Source organism: Monomorium pharaonis, chromosome 9 (genome assembly GCF_013373865.1).
Source record: "Monomorium pharaonis isolate MP-MQ-018 chromosome 9, ASM1337386v2, whole genome shotgun sequence".
In the NCBI taxonomy this organism is placed as follows: domain Eukaryota; kingdom Metazoa; phylum Arthropoda; class Insecta; order Hymenoptera; family Formicidae; genus Monomorium; species Monomorium pharaonis.
Genome location: NC_050475.1, coordinates 19,383,425 through 19,405,023, shown reverse-complemented (window position 1 = coordinate 19,405,023; position 21,599 = coordinate 19,383,425). Strand labels below are relative to the sequence as shown.

At 45.1% G+C, this 21,599-nt stretch overlaps 2 protein-coding genes across 11 annotated transcripts in view; one reads left to right on the top strand and one right to left on the bottom strand.

Moving 5' to 3' along the window:
* The window catches only part of LOC105839218 (growth factor receptor-bound protein 14), a 295,416-nt gene that overhangs the window by 86,454 nt on the left and 187,363 nt on the right, over positions 1–21,599 (top strand). The window lies entirely within an intron of this gene.
* Positions 1–21,599, bottom strand: part of LOC105839217 (SET and MYND domain-containing protein 4) — a 207,352-nt gene that overhangs the window by 136,802 nt on the left and 48,951 nt on the right. The gene's annotated exons all lie outside the window — the stretch shown is intronic.

Genomic DNA, 21,599 nt, shown 5'->3' with positions numbered 1-21,599 from the left:
CATCGCTGGCAATTTATTTGTAAGCCATTAAGTGACATTAACATGTAACAGCTGGGGGACGCTTTCATAGCAAAAGGTATGACACGCCGCAATCTTTTTTTTCTTCTTTTTTTTTTACGACCGAAGTAAAGGGGACGGCTTTATCTATAAAAATTTCGCCTCGCGTAAATGCGGCACGCAGATTTCAGCAGCAAATTTTTTCCGTGACGGTTTAATGCCGACGTTCGCTCCATTCGTTTTAGCTTTATTCGCGATACGATGTGATAATTTGTTTAAAAAGAAACGCAGTCGACGCGGTAGAAAACGCTTTCGCCTCGCGAAATTGTCCCGCGACTTGGCCATCAAGCCAATTCATTTGCATAATTAACGCCACCCGATATGCCGGCAACGTCTTCGTGGCTCATTCGACAACCGATACGCCGAAACGCCAAAAATAGTCATTTCCGCGATAACCGCGGCGAGCTAATAATTGTTAATGCGCACGATAATCGGCCGAATTCGGCCTGTAGGCGCGGCGAGCGCGGTTTGTTTTAAAATTAATTTTATTTGATTATCGATTAAGTTCGCGCGTAACGCATAACCGGTAGCCGGGGTCCCGCGGCCGTTAAAACTGACGCGCCGAACGGTCGTTTGGCGAGCGCGCTTCCGAGTCGCGCGTCATTAATCGCCCCGACCAGTAAAAGCCAGAATCATATCGTGGCCGGGCGAGCGATTATTCGAAATATCGCGCGGATCCTATTGAAGGAAAAAAAATCCATTTGTCACGCGTGCGTAAAATATCGAGTGAGTTACGGCCGTGATCGCTTTACGGCTGGTGATACATCTAGTTAAATAACGATAGCGCGACGAATAATTACAGACGCGCTTGTGTATGTGTATATACGCAGCCCGCGCGCTCATGAAATATTATCGCTGAATATTCTATCGTTATCTATGTACATCGGTGCTTTCGGTTTACATATTTATTAAACGTACACGAGAGCGATACGTGTGCCATTCAATGAAAGTGCTTCGGTGCGGTTTTCCGTCGTATAATACGGTTCTTATCTGGTGCAAACCAATATTTATTTCCGGTTAAGAATGTGACCGGATCTCCGTGGTTTCTATCTTTTTAATTCTATCGTAACCGTGGAAGCTTTCTAGGGAGAAGTTCGCGGAATTAATAACCGATATTGTACGGTTGCCGTAAATAAATTATCGACAAGAATCCTGTCGCGAGAATGTCGCGGCCCTTCTCTTTTCCTTTTTGTCCACCTCCTGCGTCTCGCCGCGAGAATCAGCTTAAAACGCAAGTTGATTGGCTTCGCGCCTGCTGTCGTTCGCGCGTAAGAACATGATTTAATTATTTCAAGCTTCACCGCTTCCGGCGATACCGGTATCGGCGGCTAATATCTCCGTCGGTCCGACGAAAACGTCGTTCCGTAAAAGAAAAACCACGGTTCAAAGCCATCATTGTTGCCGCCTCGCTCCGACACCTCGGGACAAGAGTCCGCAAGTACGTCATTATAACATGCGATACAATCTCTCGACGAGAGAGAGAGAGAGAGAGAGAGAGAGAGAGAGAGAGAGAGAGAGAGAGAGAGAGAGAGAGAGAGAGAGAGAGAGAGATGAAAAAAGGAGGCGAGGCTTACGTAATAACGGGGACGCGACGAAACTTACTTGCGACACGGTGTTCGATGACGAGACCGCTCCGCGTATCGCGACTTACAAGCTTATCGATTCTCAATTATCGGCAACTGTCGCTTATTACGGCGACCGCCCCCCTCTCTCTCCCTCTTCCCCCCGTGAGTTTCGCAGCTTTCTGCAAATCGGATTTTTTTCGCAGATACGGTTTCTCGTCGCGCGTCCCGCGACGACGTTCTTCTCCGTCGATTCTTTTTATTCTGACGATATCGCTTTGTTCCCCCTTCTTTCCCCTCTGGCGATCTTTTCTCCTCCCGCCCCCCTCCCTCCGTAGTTTAGGAGGTTAGTTCCAAAAGTGAGTAGTTGAAATTTTCTCGGCCTGTCCGAATGAGGGTTAATTGCTCTCGGAAAGTTTCTCGACTACATCTTCTCCCCAAAACGCGGAAGCCTCGCGATTACCACTCGTCTTCCGTCTCTCACGCTCGATCGATTCTGTTCTCGCGCGAAGCGGAGCCCTTCCATCACTTTTTTTTTCCTTCTCGTCGATTATCGCCGCTCTTTCGGCAGTTAAGTTGGGCCCCGGCCAAAGCAAACGAGGACGAATAAACGCGAGGGCGAGCAACTCGCTTCAATGAATGCGAGCGGTGCCATGATATTGGCGATTATTCATTCGAGTTTGTTCGCGCTCGCCTGCTTGATCTGAATCCGGCTTTAAGAGTTCACGAACGCTGGCCGCTCGTATGTATGCGGAATGTATCGGCCATTGTATGGATATTTGCGCGCGCGCTCAATTGCAGTCGCAAATTATACCGTACGCACACGGAATTCCATTGTTCTTGAAATAATTGTCTTATTCGTTACTTCTAAATCCGACGATGTGGAATCAGCCAGGGAGATCGCGAAGCAACGTTGAATTCTACATTGTAAGTATTTTATTCGTTAATCTACACTTTCGCACAATTCTTAAAAAAAAAAAAAAAACTTGTGTCTGTGGCAATGAAAATAAAGGACACCGCGAGGCGCAAGGCGCGTGTAGCTTCTCGTGGCACGCTAAGCGTTAGGAAACGAAGGAAAGGGACTCCACGGGGTGAGGTAATGGAGAAGAACGCCGACAATTGTGCGAGAGAGCCGAGGAGCGCGAGAGTACGTACCGATGTGCTAAATAATATGGCTTTCGGGGGTGCCGTGAATAATCCTTACTAACCTTAGCATTCGCATCGCTATTTCGGTCGGTCCTCCCGGCCCGGAATAATTTATGAACTCTTACCGCAACGCACCACCAGGCTGCCTGCCTGCCGGCCTTATCTCGGCCGAGCCGGTTGAAACTCTCTCTCCCGGACACGGTATATATCCGCTTCCTCTTAATTTCTAGCTCGCGCGCTCCGCTCCTCGGGGAGACCTTACCCCCGGCGCTTTAGCGTTAGAGTATCTTTTACGACGGTCGTTCGGTTACGAACCGGCGGACGAGCCTTGTTTATTGTTCTTCGGCAACGACGGCAACGTATCAGTGGGAGTGCCCCGCATGTAATATGCAGATTCAATATACGTTGATGCACTTTGGGGGCTTTGAATAAACCCACGTGTTCTTATCGTCTTTTCGTCGCGTGTACGACATTACACATCGCGTATCGATTTGTGTCCCCGTGATCGCTTTATATTCGTTAAATTATCAGCTGCAGAATTACAGCGATTATTTTAAATATAATTTCTAGACAAAAAGTTTACTTCTGCGGATTTGAGGGAAGTTAACGTTTACCTTACCCAGCCACGTCGTTAAATAATCAGATTCCGTGGAAAATAACCACGAACCTAAATAATTACGCGGTGCATGTCCGTCATGTCTACAAATTGTATAAATTGCTTGTATTGAATAGGAACTGACGTTTATGTCCGACCTATTGAAAGTCGCGCCGATGTCCGTTTTTATTGCGAGATGACTTTTGCCACCCCGATGCGTTCATCCTCCGGCCTTACCCCCGCGATGCCCGACCCGGTCCCCGCTAACCCCCTTTTTCATTTCCTCCCTCGCTACAGCAGGCGTGGCCCCGTTATCGCGGAAACATACCCGCGACGGCAGGATAATTCTCCGTCCGCTACGTACGATCAATTTTATCGGCAAAAAACTTCCCAGCGAGGACGATTCGGGAGGGGAGCGAGAAAAATTGCGCGCGTTTTCTCGTAGACATATAAATACTCTTTCGCGCCGGCTATCGGTGCTAAACGAGTTTCGTTACTTAACATAATTGCCGCGAGGAAGTGTTTCGTACACGAATCGACAAACGGAAAAGTAAAATTACCAGCGAAGAGTAGGGGGGGGGGAGAGGGACAGAGAGATAGGATTGTATTTTACGACCGCGACGGGTCCACTCTTCCAATTTGTCTTTACTACCTTCTGTAAATTTATCGTAAGTACGATAATTGCATTAACACGTGATCCGCAGTGTGCCGTTAAGTTTCGAAGGAAATGGCCGATCGTAGAGAGATCCCTTGGAAAAATATCGCGAGGACCGTGTCCCCAACTTTTTCCAATATCGTCGGGAATTAGCAGGAGCAATAATTTGGCAAAATATTTGATAGCAAGACTATCGCCAAGGAGAGCGAGAGAAAATTAATGGCATAGGATAAAACTGAGGAGAGGCTAAAGCGATTCCTAGGCGCTCGATATATATAATACTGCACAATTTTATTAATCGTCTGCAGGCTATATATTCTAGAAAAATGTTGTGCGATAAATTATTGGGCCACTTTAATTTCATTGTTATTTTCGAGGTGATCTATTCACGCCGCACGTGTTTTCGCCGCAATCTTTGTTTTTTTTTTTTTGCCCGAGTCTCGTGCAGTGACACCCACGATAGATAATGAGATTACGTAATGGGATAGCACATCCTCAGGGCATTCCCTCGCCGCTGTCAGCCCGATCGACGTCATAGAGCGAGCCTTGACGTTGTCAATCTCGATTTACACGTAATACCATCCGCACACGACGGGCCAATAGATAATTTCGATCAACCGATAATGGTACGGTCGCAGGAAGGGAATTGGATTCAAGGTAATCACGGGTTGCATGCGAGATATGTATATATGCGTTCGTAATTAGTTGCGTAATAGTCTGATTTCACGGCGATATACACGCGTCCGCGTGTGTGTGTGTGTGTCTTTTAACGCAGGGAAGCAGGAGAAGCGGCGAGAGAGGTGGCCGCTTTCATTGCCGCAACGTTAACGATCACAATTGTTCTCGTCCGTCATTACTTACGCGTTACTTACACCTCGCGCCAAGAAAGATGCTCACCGCTCGCGTTACTCCGCGCTTACCGCGCCCCCCCTCCCCACGCTCTCTCCGCTCGGTGCGGTCATAAAGAACGCATTTCGCAAGACATAAATTATGGCGTGCGATATTAGCGTTAATGTGCCCGTCGCACAAAGCACGGCGTTGCGTTTTTAGTGTTAGATACGGACGTCGTTATCTTCATTATCGCCGATTTTCCCGACTCGTTTGTCTCTATTCTAATTACGCGGGATATACGTATATATTTTTCTTGCATTGTGTCTCAGAAACGAGACACTATTTCTGGGTTTATACGAGTGTACTTATATAAATTTATCTCTTAAACTTGGTCGTCTACCGTCCTTCAGACACGCTTCACTCATTAAAGCTGAAAATGTAAATTATAACTTGCACTTTTTAAAATCTGTTTCTTTTTTTATTTCCGCGTGCTATATTACCCGGCTTGTGTACCCGATTGCGCCATAATAGACGCGCGTTCGGCGGCGTAAATGTAATTCGGTATAACGGTTTGTGCAAGTAAATTGTCTGCGATAGTTGGGGGTGGGGGGGGGGGGGTATACATTGTGCGGTGTACATTGCCCGTGCGAAGAGATACTCGGTGTACTTTGTCTCCAGTCACGCGCTGTACAAGATCAGTGTCCTGTCACGGAACCCGGAGACCTCCATTGTTCTGTTTATCGTCTCATCCGATTCGTAGGGCCTTCCCCCCCCCTTTACCACCCCCAGACCGTAACTTTGGGCCGCGCTCTCGGTCCATTCATGAAGTTTTCCGCAGCTTCCGTCGTAATCGAAGTTTCGGGTAGGCGGGGGCGGGGCAGGGTATCTTGTATCTCACGGGGAACGTTAACGGAGTAGATACGGCGCCGTTACGAAAGATAACGACGGCTGATTTACATAGAAGGGCTGGAACTCCGGTCGTTAGCTGCTAGACGCGCTAGCGATCGCTCTGCATTTATTATCGACTCCTCGGCGACGACAACGACGACGACGACGACGACGACGACGACGACGACGACGACGACGATGATGCTCGACGAGAACGACGACGTCGCGATGTCGCGGTTGCCTCGCGCGAAAGGAGCTTTTTACGTAGAACCGTCCCGTTTGGGAGAGTCGGAAGACGATTCTCCAGAGTGGAAAGCCGAGGACGGAGAGACGGCGACGGCACGGGAAAAAAGGGGTTGACTGACGGTTTTCCGCGGCAAACAACCGTGACTGATGATCCGTGAGCGAAGCGCGATACGCGGCGCGCGCAAAGGTTTCCCGTTCTCGCAAAAAGAACGATCCGATAATTAGACGCGCGCTTCTGCATCGAGAATTGGATTCTTTTCGCGAGCCGCTCATGCGGATCCATTCTTTTTCCGTCTTCTCTTTTCCATTTCTTCTTAAAAACTTGAGGCGACCAAACTTGATGGTAACCAAACTTTCGAGAATGTACCTGATTTCCGAGTATACGAGTGCAAACTATTTTTTATCTTTTATCTTTATAATATTATAGTTTTTATCTTTTACATATTAGAAAGATTTTATTTTAATAAAAATGTTCATGAAAAGTGATTAAGTGGTACCTCGCTAATTAAATAACGCTTCACCTCGGTGGTGCGCGGCAATTTCTATTACTTCTTATACATCACAATTTCTATATTACCTGCTTTTTCGTTCTCCTTTTCAAAATCGCAAATGTCGCTTTTTAATTACCTCGCCGTATTCAAGAGAGATACAACCGCCCTCTCTATTCATCCTCGCTGATGCCGGGCGTTACGCGAGTGATTCTCACTCCAGCTTCACCCTTCCTCGCAATTAACGACGAAACCGTCCACCGACCGAAAAAGCTGGAAAGCCGGCGAAAGAGCTCTCGTTGTTGAAGCGCGGAGAGAGGTGGTGGTCCATCCCGTCGGCGACCTGGCTCCTCTTCCGGAAGAGCGAACCGCTTGATGGATTACGTCGACTAACGGCCATCGTCTGGACGCGTTAGATTAGCCGCGGCAACGAGGGCGGATCTTCCGTTGCCGGTAACCAAGACCGATCATCTCTCTTTCTCTCTTCCTCCATCTAACCGATGAATGGAAATCGAGGTGGATAGTCCGTGTCAGTAAACTGGTTCTTCTTCGCCGCGCTCAATCATGAGCTCGCTTGTTCTCGCGCGGTGGAGTTATCGAGGCAGTTAACGAGGCTTGCCTCGAATGAGAATGATAAAGATAGAAAGAGGAAAAACCCTCTTGATGCAACCCCACTGGTGAGGGAATGATACGCGAGTGCGAGACAAAGCCGGACTATTTTAACAGACATAACTCTTTGCGTCGAAACTTCTGAAAGGTAAAACTACTCCTTTTTGGGAATATGTTACATTTATCGTAGTCTCTCTTGCTTCAGATCTTTCAAGGGGAAAATAAATGTATCGCCGACAATAATAGGCAATAAATATTAACGCGAAATGAATGATAGCCACCCGTGCGTATAAACAACATAGGAAGTGTCACAAATATATTGAGGCATTACGAATGATCGAGTTAAAGCGATATTTTCTATAGATCGATGCAAATTTCGATAGTACAAAAGTGGACGGGAGAGTTATGACCGTGCATCTTCAATTTCAATTTGATTTAATCTTTTTTTTTTTATTTAACAAGTAACTTTCGCTAATACGATTTCATTTGTCTTACGATACTCAGAACAACGAGATATTCCAGTGAGACAGGTTGGGTGAATCGTTGCCCGCTATGCATCGGACGACGTTGTTGGCGCACGTGAAAAATGAGTCTCGAGTGCCGGCGAAGTGTCATCGTTGCCGATGTTTTATCGCATGGTCCGCCGTATTACAGAGAGTAAATTTCGTTGCAACTTGCGTGCGCGCGCGCGCGGAGTAGAGAAGCGGGTTAAATTCCTTGTGAAACACGATAAGCTTGCGCGCCGGTATATTTTCCGAGCGGACGAAGCGAGGGAGAACCACTGGCTTGTGCCCGTGGACCTCGCCGACATAAAGGAGGTCATGTCGCGTACACGGGGCTATCGTAAATACGTAGGGCAGACCTCCTCTCCTTCGTCCCTGCGAGCTAGATTCTTCGAGGAATTCAGAATCGATGAAGACGTCCGCCAGTTAGGTATAAACGTAAACTTTTCGAAATCATTCGCGAAGTGATACGACGTTTGAATCGACGATTCGGGAGAATGACTGACGAGTGTAGATTTACGTACTTTTTACTGTTGCACTTCCCCTGCTATTATCATCATTCTTTCTTTTTTTGATCGCAGATGAAAAGGTTTAACCGCTGGCTTAACAACTAACACAGGTATGGTTAAGCGTGCACTTAAAGTTGTTTCGTTCCCCTAAACTTGCTTTTAATGACGCTCTTTTTCTTGTAATGCCTTCCTGAGACGACCCTTCGTGCACTATTAGTCCCTAAGAAGTCCAGCTCTCTTTCTTCGCGGGTGGGCGAGAGAGAGGGGGAGGGGGGGAGACAGAAAGGAGTGGAACGAGTATGCTAGGTTTTTCTTATCTACTCGATCTTCTTATTTCTTCCTTCCTCCATTTTACACGCACGTACAATCACGCGTAATCACGCACGTCACGCAGTTTCGCTAAAATCGATAGAATTAATTTCGTAAAATGTATATTGTTTCTCGTACACACGTTTTTTTTTTAAGAATCAAAAAATATTGATATTTTATCCTTAAATGTATCCAGTGAAATACATTGCAGCAAAGACAATAACATTTTTAATTTGTAGATTGCAATGAAAACCCGTAGCTTAGTTTATACACAGGGAAAAAAATCTTGTTAAAAAATTGGAAATCTGTTTCATTCAAATAAAAAGGTACAAATCAAATACTTTTTGTTACATCTATCAAATATTCTAACTATAAAAATAAAAAATTGAATCACCAGAATTCCGATTGATAATATTAGGATGCATTTTGTACTTTTGTTGATATAATCAAAATTTTTCTCAGTTTAAGATCTATTTCAAAATCTTACTTGTGAGGTGGATGTTGAAAATTACAGTTTTGCCTTTTCGTTTTTTTTTTGCAATGATCTCGACGTCTCTTATGTTGCTACGTTATTTAGCTAGAAAGGATTTTCTTTTACGACTTGATTTGTTAGTCGCATATCGATAATGTCTCTTTGCATCGCGCGCGCGCGCAAGTTATAACGGCGATGGCATAACACTCGTAGAAACACAGCTGCATTTATTGTGTGCAGCACGCGACGAGCACGCGTCAGCTGTCAGCACCGCTATTCGTAGCGCAAAGTCAGTACTCGGTACAACGACCCTTTACGTGTCATCGCTGAAAGGATCTCATCCGCGCGCGCGAACATTTTGAGGTCCATTTGTGTCGATGGATTCGTTGCTGGACCGGTTTCTCTGAATGGCCCGGGCGGCGAAAAACGTGTTGCGAGAAGGCCAGTTAACAAATTCAGTTAACGTAATCGCTTTTCTCTTACGTGCAGCAAAGCCGGTTTAACGAGTCCGTTGGTATATATCATTATCGAATTTGCAAAAACGTATCGATTTGCATTGTTAAAAAACAGACATAAATTGAAACCGTTTTTATTTTTTAGAGTTTTATAAATTTACGTCTCTAAGTAATTATTTATCACGTAAATATAGATATCAATTGGAAAACAGGTTTTATTTTATATACTTTTTAATGTTAAGAAGATTCTCCTGTTTTTTCATTATAGTAAAAACTTGATGAAATTTTAAGACTAAGTTTATGATTAATATATAATAGGTATCCTGAATTTATAAAATTTTTTAATCATATAATTTTCTTTAAATTTAAACTATAACTTTTTAAAATAGCAGTCGATTGAGTTTTATGAGAGAGAGAGGGGGGAGAGAGGGAGAAAGTTTTAAGTAAGTTAATCACAAAATATAGAAATTAAAGAACTATTCATAGAAGAGAATAAAGTCTAAAAAATTTTTTAATTATAAAAGTTTTATCATATTATTTTTATGTATATTTATGAATTATAGGATACATATGAAGGAAAAAAGTCATGTAAATTTGTTTCACTTTTTTAAACTGGAGAATCTTCTTAAATCGAACAAAGATATATCGGTCGTCTTGATTTAGTATTTAGGATAGAGATTTTTGTAATACGGGGAAGAAACTGAAAATCGATTTTTTCAACACATTGTCCAACGTTATACATATTCCCTTAAATTTCGTTGCGGCGTTAACGGAGTTAATCCGCTTATGGAAATTTCCAACGAAACTTCCGTAATCTCATCGCGCCATGGAGACAAACGACTGGTCTCCATCCGTACGAAAGATACGAAATTCTCGCAAGCACGGTTGGGGAAGTAACGTGACGTTCTCTCATCTCGTCAATGGACTTTTGGCGAGAGTAAGAAAAATCCTCGACGCAAATTGAACGCAAATTATTGCAACGTATATACGACATTGTATTTATCCATTCATTTTTATTACAATGGAAAGTGCTTACTTATTTGCCTTTTTCTTCTTTCGTCCCTTTCAATTATCCCAACGGCATAGTCATTGCAAACGTGCCCATTAGCCTGTCTCTGGGAAAATATTAGCAATAAATCGTTGCGATATGTCCATTCTTAAAACGTAATTTACTACTGATAATTATCGTTTGTCCCGCGGAATTATGAAATTGACAATCGACCGCACACTTTTTATCCAGCTTATACACGCGAGTGCGGCAGCGATCCCTTTTTTTTTTTTTAGACACGAGTAACCCTCCTTTTTAACACGTATTTTCCAAACTGGTACCTCGACACCCAAAAAACGAGACCACTCATTATGACACAGCCACTAACGATGCCGCGAGATGAGCTTACGTCATCCACGAAAATCTATCGACATTTTCTCATCAGCCGTTCGGCGCTGGGTAGCGCGTGGGCGGTTCGGTTTTACGGCAACCGACAACCACTGAAATTTATTTTATCCGTCGAGCGTAGATTAATAGACGTCGCTAAGTTATACGAGATCGATCGCCGCTGGGCTGAGATATTTTTACGGCTCGTTTTAGCGAGTGTGGCGATTTAACAATGGTACATGTACATATATATATACGAACAGCAGACAATTCGTTGTATTGATTATCGCTTCTTTTTTTCGGTCTTTCTACTCTTTTTACTTAATTGTCGTATGTCGTGCTAGGTACACATTTTTTATCGAGTTTATTTTATATCCAAGAATTTTTTGAATTCATATTTAATTTTTTCTCGTTGAAAATAATATGGCCAATTAATCGTAATTGTATTTTAACAACTAAACGTGAAGGAAATTTGCTAATGATATTTTAGCACAAATTAACTTTATATTAATTAGAGCGCTTATAAATGACGAATAATACTATATAATACCACTGATCTAAAATAACAATATCTTATGTGTATGTATAAAACAATCTTATATATTAGGCTAATTAGATTAATTAATCTAGTGACAGCATTGTAATCAGATAGCGTCATGTTTAGTTCCTCTATTATTGAATGTGCGGCTGATGAGAGGAATAGATAAATAAATAACTAGACAGGTGATGAACGCGAAACGAGAGCGCTTATCGATCCAGTGATCGATCGAGGTAGAGTGTGGAGGAGGGCGGAGTGGGGTAAAAGGGGGCGGGGGGGGGAGGGGAGGTGAAAGCCTAGTATTGTCGTGGATTGCGCACGCCAATTAGAGCCCAACAATAGGCCTCCGTTTTTGGCGGAGCGTCTCTATTGTGAGCGACAGCTGACAGCGGAATACGCACACGTATCTGCGATCCGCCACGACGATCCGCACGCAGCACGCACAATGAGCGATACGCCCGACGCGAGTATAATACTGACACGTTGCTAGCTCACGTGTCGCTCTCGCATAGCGCGGCTCGATCCTGGCAGCTGCCCATCGACGATTTTCCCCCGAGAAAAGGCTGACGTTTTCTTTGGTTATCTTGGAATTATTACAGATAGAATGATCGAGTCGAAAAGTCGATGGATGAACGGTCGGAAAATGTTGAAGCGGGACAAGGGTAATTTCAGTGCGTTTTACACTTTGAAAGGTAATTTTGCGTGCGTTTTACGCTTTGACTGCATAAGGGCATTATATCGGCGTTTTATAGGATAATTTAGATTGCTTTCAAAAGACTGAAACTTTATAGCCGCTTTATAGTCATTGCCATTGTACAGTTTTATTTTGAGATTTCTCGATCGCCATTATAGATACAGCACATACTTAGAATTTAGCTTTTATGGTGGATTACTCTATCTGAAAGAAAAAAAAAAGTATATGTGGGTTATATATAAAAACCCTACGCACGTGTGTATGTATGTATATCGATCATTCTCCATATGCCCTGCGGCACATATACGAGGGTGTACTCCACGGAGGCACGGGAATGGCATTTGAAAATTGGTCGAAGTTAGAGGTAGGTTATCCGATTTCGTCGTTCATTTGCAAATTGCAAGAGATACGCGGAATCGGCTTAGCCTGGCAGTAACGGTAGCATCCGTTTCCCTTCTCTTCGTTAGTGCCGTGCGCGTGTATATATATCTCTCCTCCCTTTCCCTTTATACACTTACTTGCTCCATTCCCTCTCGCTGTTATTCATTCTGCGCGTGCAGTTTCCCTTTGAAAAGCCAAATAAGCTATGCTTCGATAATGCACTTCGTGTAATCGGAGCTCTTTTTCTAATTTGCATATATATTTGTTGCATTTATTGCTATCCTCTTTCTCTCTCTCTCTCTCTCTCTCTTTCTTTCTCTCTTTCCCTTTTATTCTCTGTCCCTTCATTTTAGAGCAACCCCTGTGGTCGATACAGGTCACATGTACCAACTGGAGTTCGAGGGATTTTTCACTTGGAACCTGTTCTCCCCTCGAGTATACCTGAGAAATTGAAAAATTGGCTCCTCGTTAATTTTAGCATCAAACGTTGTGTTAAATCAAACTTATCTTGTCGTTACACGAAGAATAAAAGGTTAATAATGTTGCTAGCATTCACAGCTGGCAAATGAATTACTAACGCAGGAAAATGGACTCCAATTACCTTCCGTGAGACTATCTTCAGCGTGTGGCGAGCTGATAAGTTGGGTTCGCTTTAATTAAAGAGAACGCACGAGATGAAATGCGTTTTTCCCTTTCTCTTCCCCCTTTCTATCGCATACTTTTTCCTTCTTCCACGTGTCCTCGCCCATTGTTGGGCCTCTCCCTGTTTTCGATTTTAGCACCTACACGCGCTCGGTCCCCTCTTTACTACCTTCCCTCCTTACGTGTCGAATCGAAACTCCCTTATTCAATGGGAGAAAGAATGTTTTTCTCGTCGGCGCGATGTTTTTTTTCTTCGATGTTGTATGTTTCTTTGGGGTTACCCTCTGCAACTCGGAATAAATGCATACATACGGCAACCGGTTTTCAATGGGGGGGAAAAAAAGGACAAACTAACCGAGCTAATTTTATAAATCTTTAGACCACCGACTTTTTTTTTTGAAATTTTTGAAATATAATTTTAACTTGAACTCCATTGATATCCCTGATATCTGCGATATTTCCGATAATGCTGACAACTTTGGGATACCATACTTCACGCGCGTGGGCGTGCGGGAGTGTGTGAATCGTCGCGCAGCGCGACGTGAAAACACTCCGAAGCGCTTCGCTTCGCGGAATGTCGTGATTGTTTCGAGGAGTTCCCGATTCATGGGATTCGTGACAAAGGTTCAAAGCGGCGGGCGGGGCGCGGCAGGATGAGGAAGCCGACAGGGAGACATCGGTCAGACGGCTCTTCTGCGTCTGACAGCCCTAGAGCTACTTACGCCCGAGTGCTCGTTCGCTCGCTCGATTAATTATACAGTTAATTAGCCCCGGGCGCTCTCCCCATCTCCGGACTCGCTCCCGCGAGCTACGAGCTACGTGTTCTCCATACTCCCAACAAATTACGACGCATCTGCTCGGAATGCAATCCCTAATATTCTCGCGCGCCCCGAAGCGCGTGGCGTACCGTGGCAACGGTCTTCCTGATTTCGCGGAAATTTCAACTTCAAAATAACAGTGTACAAGCAAGGAACTCGGTTTATATCGAATGTTCGTCCCGAGTCGTCGTCCCGCCCTCGCCGGACATGCCAAAAATTTCCGCGGCATCAATGATAAATTGTGGCTGCTGTATCAGCGAGACGATAGCAAGTGTATTATGTTATTTTTGTTTCAAGTTTTATCGCGGGGACGAAAGATGCAGCTCGCGTGCGCTGGCACTTGCGAATTTCTTTTGGCCGCAGTTGACAACGTTTTTCGCATTACTCGTCGGACTCCCAATGACAAGCACATTCGGCAACATTTTTACCGAGTCGTCCTTGTTTGCGCTAATCTTTTTCTACCCCGTCCGATTTTTCATTTAAAATTATTGCACCGCGCGGGAGAGAAGAAGCTTCGATCTAAGTCGCGAAAAGTGGGTAAGATATGATATATTTCTCGCTGGAAGTCGATGCGTCCCCGGGAAGGGGGAAAAAAAGCGGTCTCTCCCTCTCTCCTTTCCCTCGGGGGTGACTTCGGTGACTGTGATGGAACGAAGCCTCGGTTTCGCCGAGTCACTCTTCGGCGACCGCCCCGAGACACTCCGCCGACGACTAACTTGGTTGTTTTTTCGCGACACTCGGCGCCATTGATTTTCAAACAGTATCCTCGCGTTTTACCCTGCGACTCGGCCGTCAGTGGAGCCGCGCCGCCATCAATCTTAGAGTTTTCCACCTTTCCAAGCAGCGTGTCCCCCCTCCCCTCCTTTCCGCTCTCTTCCCTCGCCCCATTCCCGACGGATTCTTAGACTACGAATTTTCGCCGCGGCCAGAAATACCCCTCTTGCGATATGTCGACGTGAAAATAATCTGCGGAATTTCCCTTGCGGAACGAATCTATCGTGCTAAACCAACACCTTCCCCGCGTTGTTAATTAAACTCGATCGGGTTCTGCGGCTGAGACACGCTTATCTCGTACGTGTCACGTCAACCTTGTACATTCCGACGTTAACACTTCTTTATTTTTCCTACGTGAACTCGCGCGCGACACGCAGAAATGTGCGCGCGCGGCGACGACGCGATCGATGTTCCTCGTCGTACGTTCGCCGGGTGTGTATAGGACGATAGGCGGTCGAGACTAATCTCGTTATCGGTGTTGACCAATTACGACGGTGATTTTCTCAAAAATGCGAAACTCGCGTCGTACCCGACTAACGAGGTTACGTCGCCGACGGGCCAGGGATGGAGCGGCCGTCGTCTAGCGGCCGCTCGATCAAGGAATAGAATCGATATGGCTGCACGAAAAAATTATTTCTTCTCGCAACAACGAAATACGTACTCGGTGAAATGTGTATAAGAGGAATATTGAAATTGGGGGTTTTTATTAGAAATAAATTCGTGCCCGCTCACAAATGTCTCCAGTTTATCGTTACTTTCGCATTCGAATACATTTCGACGTATCAGGTGATCGAGAATTTTTGCGCTTAGCCGATAAATCTCTTTCTCGTTTCCCGCGCGAGTTTCGCCCGAAAGAAAGTAAGCCCTGGCATACCCGCCGTGTAAACAGGAAAGTGATACTTCCCGTTGGAGGAATAGTCGCGCTTCCGGTCTCTACGTTTCCGTCGCCGCCGCCGAAGCGAACAGCTCCGCCGTCGGAAAAACGCGTAAGGCGCGAGAGCAACTTAACGCCGTTCGATACCGCCTCGTCGTCGAGGCGAAGTTTATTTTTCCGTCGCGATTTGGGCTCACGGGAGAAGACGGACCGAACGTGTCCCCGGGATCCGTGTAGCGGTATCGAGTATATACCCCGAGACACGGCGATACGCAGCCAAGCTCCCTCTGTCTCTTTCTTCTTGACATCGTTCCAAGTTGACTTCTTCCGCGGCCCCTGTTCCTCCTCGTTTTGCGCTCTTCGCGTACGTATCGCGCTTTTCTATTCATTTATCCGCTCCTCGTTACGCGCAAGAAGGACGCGCGAATCGAAGGAACGCCTTCCACCTTCCGCGATATTTCTCAACTCGCGACGAAGAAACTCCGTTGTGCTGCTGCGGCGCGCGTTGCCTCGATTTGTCCGTGCCAAACGTTTTTACCGACGTCCGTCCGTAAATAGGCGACGGTACCATAACCGTTGACAAACTCTCGATGATACGTGAAAAAAGTTAGTGCCGGTGCGCGAGCGAGCGAGGTCTCGGTGGTTTTTTCCCTCCCGCACCGCTTCTCGGAGCGACGTCGATAACGAATGGCGGTACCTGGTGTTTTCGCGTGCTTTGACAGAGCGTGGAGCATCGCGCAACAGCGCCGGACACGCTGTGCAAAACGCTACTCTCCGTGCTTTTTTGAGAAAGCGACGTAATTTTGCGAGGAAGTCGCGCGGTAGACATCGTGGGGGGATTCCCCGTAGATTTCTGGAGGGAACTCCGAGGAAATCTGTAATTATCTTTTGATTGACCGAGGGGAAATTGTAACGTGCATTGCGTTCGGTAATCGTAATTTTATCTCGACGATATCGATATCGTGTCGACCCCGTCGCTCCACTTTCTGTCTTCTTCCCGAAAAAGTCATAATAACGCGGGTGGGAAAGCGCTGGGAAAAGCGGTCGGGTTTTATCGTCGGTGGCTCTCCCTTCGTACAACGTTTCTGCGTTAGGGAAACGTTTTCCTTACTTACGATTTCCCGTACGTTCGACCTGACGTTTAGTGGCCGTCGAAAAAAACTGCGGAGGTCAGTAGAGCCGGCGCGGTCAAGCAGCAAGTTTTTATTACACGACGGAATATATCCGCGGGAAACTTTTTACAGCGGATAAAAAGACCCTAAAAAGAACCGCCCGCGTGTCCCCGAAAAGGAATTATTGCCTGTATCTTCGGAAATGGCCGGAGTCGCTGTGCCGTCACGTTTCCCCGGTATCGCGAAATTTTTGTTGAGTGATCGGCAACCGACTTGATGTTAATCTTTAAACACGGATTAGTTTGTCAGTGTGTTTTGTCGATCCATAAAGAATCATTGTTTGATGAAGTTATTGCTTATCAGATCTTACCACTATTAAAAAATTTAAACCAATTCGTTACACCAATCTTAACATAAAACATGTAGTTGAAGTAAACAATTGCATTTAATTGCTGCATTTGTGTTTACGCTTAGTTTCAAAGTACACATTGTGCACATTAATATATGCAAATGTAAATCATGTACTAAGTTGAAGTCAGATTTAATACATACCTTAAGTTATTGTTTTAATTAAGTTAACGACATATTAAGTAGGGCATGTGGGAAGCAAGCGCAATTCGACACCACGAAATTTAACAATGTACAACGTTTTTGATTAGTTTATTAAAGGAACATTCGTCGTTCAGCGGAAGACGCATCGGTATGGAAACGTGCGCTAACTTTGAAATTTCACTGCGGCTGGCGTGGGGTCGTATTCTCGTGCTTAAACGTTAAGCTGACGTTTACAGTAACGCTCGCGTAATATGGTATGTGTGGTCGCGTGTGCAAACGCAAGGGAGAGAGCGTGCGCGCGTCTACATAGAACGTGAGGCCGGCACGTAGTCGTAACACGGATTAGCATAAGAGCACATTAATTTATACAGCGCCGGCCCCGAAGAGAGCAGGAGGGAGCACACGCCGCGACTCGACCGCTTATTATACCGCGTTTTCCGCGTGTAACCCTCGCGCGCGTATGTGTGCGCGGTAGATGCACGCTCGGACGGCGTATGCGCGTGGGTGACCGATCCCCGTATTAGCATACATTGATGGCCGATTTGAAATTTTAATTGCGACGAACCCCGGGATGGGAGCGCAGCGCGGCAGAATCTCTTCCCTATCGAAAGGACTGTAAATAGAAATTTTGCAGCCTCAGACGAAACGCGGTTACTCAGACGAAACCCGGCTCGGCGTGCTCATCTCTGTTTACTTCTCATTAGCATTTTGCCAGATACTCGTAATAACTGGAAACTGAAGCATGTACACGTACATTAGACGGTCGATATTCGTGCTCGAGGGTTAATTATTTTTTGGGCCGAATTAATGCGAGGACACTGTATCGTCGCGGATGTACCGTCGTTAAAATTGGAATGAGGCCCCCGCGGTCGTTACGAGTTACGACCGGGAGTTATGCGATTACGTGTCTTGTGCGTGCGTAATTTACTGCGCGTTCGACATTCGTCGCCCGTGAAATTTTGACGTCCAATGAACGGCGGTCTCTCTCCACGTTCAACGGGACCGATTCGACGGGAGAAGGTGAGAGGAGCGCCGTAAATCATCTTGCGCGCCTCTCAAAAGAGATTTCCTCGCTCCTCGATGCGCATTCGCGATACGCGAAGAGAAGATAGGCAGGGAGGTACATAAACATGTCTCCTCGCCGCGCCCTGTTGCGAAGGCAGAGGAGGCGTGGTGAATTACAAGAATAAGATACAAGGTACGGGGAATGTGTAGGAATTCAAGTCGTCGCGAGTCAAGTCATTGATATGCAATCCGCATGTCAAGAACGCACGCACGTGCGTTTACGCTTTTTTACATTTCGTTTTTAATAGACGATGGGATCCCTCCGTGTTTTAAAATTCGCGAAATGAAGCTGAAAAAAATCATAAAACTCCGTTCGCGTTGCCGATTGTATTCTTTACTCGAACGGGAGAAGTTTCACTCGCGTGTATCGGGATATAATCTCCAAAACGTTTAATATAAAAAAATTTAGAAGCCCGCGCGTGACAAGCGATAGTTTGTAGGTCTCTTGCTCTTTGCTCGCGTGGCAAGCGAAAAATCGGCGGTTACGATCCCCTAAAAAAGGAGCCTCGTGCAATCCGTGCCGAAGTGAGTAACCTCGTGCCCGCATCGACCGGCAACATTTTCTCGGCGCGTTGTTGCATCACACGCGGTTGCGCGCTCACGACCTCCGACATCGGGGAGGCGATTTTTATTACTCCGTTACTTTTCGTGCGAGAGATACCCGAGGAGAGCGCGAGCATACCGAGACGGGCGCGGCAGCGTGTGTCTCGTTGGGAAAGACGCGCCTGCCATTTTTACGTCGTAAAAACGTCGGAATTATCTATGATCTCGCGAGCGGCGGCACGTACACACACGTACACAACACGCGCGTGGGAATGGACCGCGAGAGCACCGGGGGAAACGGATCTGGGTTAATACCTGCCGCTATCTGGGATAAGAGTTGGTGGAGTTCGGTGGGCTGGCCGGCCGGTCGGTATGTTTGGAACGGTTGTCATCGCGCGAGATAACGCGCGCGCATAATCCCGGAATTAATTACCCCCCGGGAATTAATGTGGATTAGAATCGTCGGTCTGCGATTTGCCGATTAGCCATGCGTAAAATGGCCGTGAGAAGAAAAGAGGGAGGAATTAATCTGGCCGTTATACTAGGCGTTCCGCGTTCAATTATTTTAATTTGACGTTTAGCGATATTTTAATTAGACATATTGATTGGATTAAGATGTTTTGATATGGAGGAGTCGAGATCGCGATAGTATTTGAATTTAATTTAAAAAAAGATCATGGTACCTAGGAATTTGGCAGATTTGCTCTATAATTATTCTTTGCATATCGATTTGTTGTTTTGTTATTAATTTTTTGTAGTTGAAATAATATGAATTAGAGCTGTTACTTTTGACGACTTTGAATATTCCTAATATGAATTCTTATTGCTTGACTGAGTTTGAGAATATATTTACTCTACAGGAATCAGTTAATATTTTATTCAGTATCAGCAATTATTAATTTCATTAGAATCGAATTGTTATATGCAAAATATTTAATCCTCTTAAAAATTTAAATACTTAATTATTTACTCTACATTAAAAAGAAGTTTAATTTAAAAAATTGAAGAATAAAGTTTATTTTTATTCTGAATAGGAAGATAAGAATTATATAATTTAATTTTTTTTGAAATATTTATGACATGAGAAAAGTGGAAATGTGATTTCGAAAATGAAGGAAATGAATTGCGACGTTTACTGTGGCGCTTTAATTTAATTTTTTTTTCTTTTAACACAATTTTCTCGACTTATGTAAATTCACACGTCATAAAACAGAAACGATAAAAAATACTTCAAGTATATTTTAACGAATATACTTAATGGAAAAGACCTGACGAGAATTAATTCTATTTATTTTCAAAACATGCTAATTTTATTAGTCTAAGTTTCCTTTATAATCTGTCGATTTATATTAGATGCGTTTTTCCTTTTTCGTAAACACTTCCACATAGAATGAGAATTGAAGATTTATTCGAGAAAAATCGAGACATAAAACTTTTTTACACTCTGCATTGATGATTCTGCGAGAAACCGTGAAAATTATTCGGAACACTCGCTCGCAGAGATAATAATTTATTTCCTTTTCACAGATGTGCAGTCTCGCAGCTCTCTAGAACTCGCTTTTGGCGAGCGTAAATTTAACAACTCGACCTCACGGCATTTTTATTCGTGAACACAATAAATTACCTTTACTTTTACGCCTCGCGCTCCTTTTTTCTCTCTCTTTTTTTTCCGTCGGTACGTAGTCGCACACGTGAACACGCGTGGCTAAGCCTGCATCGATTCGCGTTACTCTCCGTACCACTCGCTTTCCGCCTCTTTTCATCTTTTTCCCCAGCTCTCTTTCTCTCCCTCTCTCTCTCCCTCTCTCTCCCTAGCCACAAGAGAGACCGTAAAGAGTTTTCCATCGACGGCAAGCCATAAAGTTATGCCGACGCCATCATTAAAGAGGAGCGCCGCGCGGAGAAAGATAAAAAGTATTTGATTACCCGCCGACCACTCTGACGAGAGACCTTTTCTCGACTTTACCCCCTGCATCGCCTTTCCCTTTCTTCTTGTCCTCCTTCCTTTTCTTTCCTTCCACCTTTAAGATATCTTTCCTAGTCACTCCCACTCTCCTTCTCTTTCTCTCTCTCTCTTTTTTTTCTCACTATCCGCTCTCTAACTGCACCATTAAATACCGGGACTGCGATAAAGGCGGAAAAGAGTAACGAGCGGCTCGTATTTTCTCCTCTGCCCTGGCGAAACGAAATATTACCGAAATCTACGAAATCGCGAAACGACGCGACCTGAAAATTGCCCGGGATGTTTTACGAGGGAAAGCCGTGGGAAGCGCGGCGGGCGCGGTATTGCCCGGAAACTTTGCCGCCGCCGCCACTCCTTTTCAAAGTGTACAGACGAGGTCTGACCACACAGTGGTAGTATCCACTGCCACTCCGAAGCGCGCGCCGCACGCTACCCCGTGGCGCACTTGCAGTTCCGTTTTAAAACATATCGACATTTGCATATCATCGTTCTAATGTATTACTCTTAAACATTGTCGTTTTAGCTTATCGTCTTGACTATCGCGATCATAATTTTAAGGGTATACGATTGCCGTTGGCTGTAATCTTTATCTTCTCGCAGAGAATACTTCGACGCATACTTGTAACTTTGTCGGCTTTACGTTTATCCGATGCTAATATTCATTATTACGGCGTATTATCGCAGCGGTTGAATCTCAAATAACAATTGTTATAAATCGCGGGTGACATTTCCTGCGTGTATTATCCGACACAATTATATCCGAGTTACTGTACTTATGTAGATTTGATACGCTCGTAATCCAACTCAAAATGGGAACGCTATCTACCTTCCCGCATCTCATTCCGCCGGATTCGTAGCCCGTGTCGACGTACGAAATTCGTATCCGCGACGTGTACGGTATGCACGGGCTGCTGCACCCGCGCTCTCGCAACCCAGTGTTCGC